Raw genomic sequence first — 5,000 nt, 5'->3', positions numbered from 1 at the left:
TATCTATATATATATATATATATATGTGTGTGTGTGTGTGTGTGTGTGTCTGTGTGTGTGTGTGTGTGTGTGTGTGTGTGTGTGTGTGTGTGTGTGTGTGTGTGTGTGTGTGTGTGTGACTTTCTCAGTTCAACACACGTCACGCCAAAGAAGCGAGGAAGTTGACAAAAATCAGTCGGCGGAGGAGAACCAGTGACAAGAAGAAACAGGACCTTTCAGCAGAGACAATCCCCCTGCTCTCTTTCTTCTCCCCTCCCTCCCAGCCCCCCCGTGCCCCCCACCCATCCCCCCTCTACCCCCCTGCCCCTCAGGAAAGTCCGGCTGATGATTAAACTGTTGGCAGAATGAAGCGGACTTTCCTTCAAGATTCTCTCTTATATTATAACATTTTAATGAATAATGATAATGATAATATATTCTATTTTTGACTCACTTGTGTAAACAAAGTGAGTCTATGTTTTAACCCGGTGTTCGGTTGTGTGTGTGTGTGTGTGTGTGTCTGTGTGTGTGTGTGTGTGTGTGTGTGTGTGTGTGTGTCTGTGTGTCCGTGGTAAACTTTAACATTGACATTTTCTCTGCAAATACTTTGTCAGTTGACACCAAATTTGGCATAAAAATAGGAAAAATTCAGTTCTTTCCAGACATCTTGTTTAAAACAATACTGCACCTCTGGGATGGGCACAAAAAAATAAAAAAAGAAGCCTAATTATATGCAGACTGCATTTACTGTTATATTTATATTTTTTGTATTCTCTAAACTTGGCACTTTGACCTCTTATTCTGACACAACAACAAGAGGAGTCATTATTATCATTTTTTGTTCAAACAGGAACTTCTTTTGCTAAGCATGGAATTTTTATTTATTTTGCAAACGTTTTGGTGCAGAGGTAGTAAAAATGGGAAATTACTCTGTAATTAATGCTTGGGGACTTAATTTATCACAAGTGAGTCTTGGAGGCCTTGCCTCTCTTGTTTTATATAGCGCTATGATTTAAGCACAAGCAAGCTCTAAGCGCTGTACAAATCCAGTCACCTAAAGTGAAACACGAAAGAACATGAAAAGGAGTAGAATCATATAAAACTGAATCATTAGTATCATAAAACACACACACACACACACACACACACACACACACACACACACACTTGCTTCCGTCCATAATTTTCCTCCATCCTGTAGGCTACTCGAGCACTCCCATCGGGACAGGTCCTATTCGCCTCTCAGTTCCCGTTTTGCCTCCTCTATGATTCTAATTAATAATTGACATCTTCAGAATTTGACTCACTCTTTGTCCCGTATCACCTACCCCTCAATTCCATATCGCCTACCCGTCAGTCCCGTATCACCTACCCGTCCCGTATCGCCTACTCACGAGTCCCGTATCACCTACCCACCAGTCCCGTATCACCTACCCGTCAGTCCCGTATCGCCTACCCCTCAGTCCCGTATCATCTACCAACCAGTCCCGTATCACCTACCCCTCAGTCCCGTATCATCTACCAACTAGTCCCGTATCATCTACCAACCAGTCCCGTATCATCTACCAACCAGTCCCGTATCATCTACCAACCAGTCCCGTATCGCCTACCCGTCAGTCCCGTATCACCTACCCGTCAGTCCCGTATCACCTACCCACCAGTCCCGTATCACCTATCCGTCAGTCCCGTATCACCTATCCGTCAGTCCCGTATCACCTATCCGTCAGTCCCGTATCACCTACCCACCAGTCCCGTATCACCTACCCGTCAGTCCCGTATCACCTATCCGTCAGTCCCGTATCACCTATCCGTCAGTCCTGTATCACCTATCCGTCAGTCCCGTATCACCTACCCACCAGTCCCGTATCACCTACCACCCGTATCACCTACCTACCAGTCCCGTATCACCTACTCACCAGTCCCGTATCACCTACCTACCAGTCCCGTATCACCTACCTACCAGTCCCGTATCACCTACTCACCAGTCCCGTATCACCTACCCGTCAGTCCCGTATCACCTACCCACCAGTCCCGTATCACCTACCTGTCATCCCGTATCGCCTACCCACCAGTCTCGTATCACCTACCCGTCAGTCCCGTATCACCTACCCGTCAGTCACCTACCCACCAGTCTCGTATCGCCTACCCGTCAGTCCCGTATCACCTACCCGTCAGTCCCGTATCACCTACCCACCAGTCCCGTATCACCTACCCACCAGTCCCGTATCACATACCCAGTCCCGTATCACCTACCCAGTCCCGTATCACCTATCCAGTCCCGTATCACCTACCCACCAGTCCCGTATCACCTACCCACCAGTCCCGTATCACCTACCCGTCAGTCCCGTATCACCTACCCACCAGTCCCGTATCACCTACCCAGTCCCGTATCACCTACCCAGTCCCGTATCACCTACCCACCAGTCCCGTATCACCTACCCACCAGTCCCGTATCACCTACCCGTCAGTCCCGTGTCACCTACCCAGTCCCGTATCACCTACCCAGTCCCGTATCACCTACCCACCAGTCCCGTGTCACCTACCCGTCAGTCCCGTATCACCTACCCGTCAGTCCCGTGTCACCTACCCAGTCCCGTGTCACCTACCCAGTCCCGTATCACCTACCCACCAGTCCCGTATCACCTACCCACCAGTCCCGTATCACCTACTCACCAGTCCCGTATCACCTACCCACCAGTCCCGTATCACCTACCCACCAGTCCCGTATCACCTACCCACCAGTCCCGTATCACCTACCTACCAGTCCCGTATCACCTACCCACCAGTCCCGTATCACCTACCCGTCAGTCACCTACCCACCAGTCCCGTATCACCTACCCGTCAGTCCCGTATCACCTATCTGTCAGTCCCGTATCACCTACCCGTCAGTCCCGTATCACCTACCCACCAGTCCCGTATCACCTACCCGTCAGTCCCGTATCACCTATCCGTCAGTCCCGTATCACCTACCCCTCAGTCCCGTATCACCTACCCGTCAGTCCCGTATCACCTACCCGTCAGTCCCGTATCACCTACCCGTCAGTCCCGTATCACCTACCCACCAGTCCCGTATCACCTACCCGTCAGTCCCGTATCACCTACCCACCAGTCCCGTATCACCTACCCAGTCCCGTATCACCTACCCACCAGTCCCGTATCACCTACCCAGTCCCGTATCACCTACCCACCAGTCCCGTATCACCTACCTACCAGTCCCGTATCACCTACCTACCAGTCCCGTATCATCTACCAACCAGTCCAGTATCGCCTACCCTTCAGTCCCGTATCACCTACCCTTCAGTCCCGTATCACCCAGTCCCATTTAGTCATTCTAAAGAGACGACAAACCGAGGTCCCGTGTGGCTGCAGCATGCGCTTAGCGTACGTCAGAAAAAGAACCCACGGCAACAAAAAGGGTTGTCCCCTGTCAAACCACCGCAGAAAAGTCTACTTTGATCGTAAAATACATACACTTGCAGGGAGCTAAAGAAGAAGAAGAAGAAGACTAGGAAGAAGAAGAAGAAGAAGAAGAAGAAGAAGAAGAAGAAGAAGAAGAAGAAGAAGAAGAAGAAGGAGCAGGCGAAGAAGAAGAAGAAGAAGAAGAAGAAGAAGAAGAAGAAGAAGAAGAAGAAGAAGAAGAAGAAGAAGAAAGAAGGAGCAGGCGAAGAAGAAGAAAGGGTGGCGCTCTAATTGTGAAAAGTGAAAAGTGAAATTCTGTTTGACAAAAGTATCACAATACAATACAATACAATATAAAAAAAAAGTCATTCGTTTATGTGTCTCGGTTTTTCTCTCACTTCACTCATTTCCCATCCCTTATCTCTCTTTCTCTTTCTCCCTCTCTTTCTGTATTTCTTTCTATACACCCCCCCGCCCCTCCATCTGTGTGTGTGTGTGTGTGTGTGTGTGTGTGTGTCTGTGTGTGTATTTACCTGCGCGTGTGCATGTGAACGACGCTCACTTTCCTCCTGCCTACCCCCACCCACCCCACCCCTGTCAGAAGCTAACCCCCACACCCCTCTTCCACCCTCATCTCCGTCCCCCCCCGCCCCCCACACCACCACCACCACACAACCCCTGTTCCACCTCCTGCCCCCACCCTCCCACCCCGTCCCCCACCAGCCGGTCAGCTAGCTCGATTATTCATTCATTCATTCGTTCGTTCACTCCTTTCACTGGAGTATTCAGTCATTGATTTATTCGTTTCTCGGTCCAGGAGCCATTTATGACACATTGTTGGAAACATGGAGACGCTGGGTCCAGAACAGCCCCCCCCCATCCCCCACCCCCCACACAACCTCCACCTTCTAATCACCCCTCTCCCCCCCACATCCTGAAAAAAAAAAAGGGACTGTTGTGATAAAATCGTCAGGCCATGCACATTTTCCCCCTAGTTCGCGTGATACAAGTCAAACGTTATGTCAGTTCTGGCTCCATCAGCAGTTAATCACACTCGCTGTTTCTGCTAACTTGAAGACACACACGACAAGAAAGTAAAGTTAAAGGCTGAAGGTTCTATGATGGCCTTTTCCAGTCACAGAGGACAGGCATTGAACTCCTCCTATTCGCCGTGTCTGGGGCTCGGCATAGGAAGGCGGGGCCCAGTTCTCTCCTTCAACCGCTTTAACCCTTCTGTGTGTGTGTGTGTGTGTGTGTGTGTGTGTGTGTGTGTGTGTTTGCCGTGTGTGTGTGTGTGTTTGCCGTGTGTGTGTGTGTGTGTGTGTGTGTGTGTGTGTTTGCCATGTGTGTGTGTGTGTGTGTGTGTGTGTGTGTGTGTGTGTGTGTGTGTGTGTTGTATGAAACGCATTTTGTTTTAATCTAAGCCTTATTTACTTCATACCTTTAATAATCTGATTCATCTCTTCAGCGTGCTTTTTCATTCATGGGTGTTTTCCATCGTCAGATAGCGGTTGATGTGTTTTTCAAGGCATGTTTATAGTCCACTGGATGATGTAAAGCGCTTTGAGCAGCATTGGTGCTGGATATCGCACCATAGAAAAACTTTGTATTATTATTATTAT

The sequence above is a fragment of the Babylonia areolata genome, chromosome 35 (assembly GCF_041734735.1).
Source record: "Babylonia areolata isolate BAREFJ2019XMU chromosome 35, ASM4173473v1, whole genome shotgun sequence".
NCBI lineage: Eukaryota > Metazoa > Mollusca > Gastropoda > Neogastropoda > Buccinidae > Babylonia > Babylonia areolata.
The sequence above is the reverse complement of the archived record's forward strand: the minus strand, read 5'-3'. Positions refer to the sequence as shown.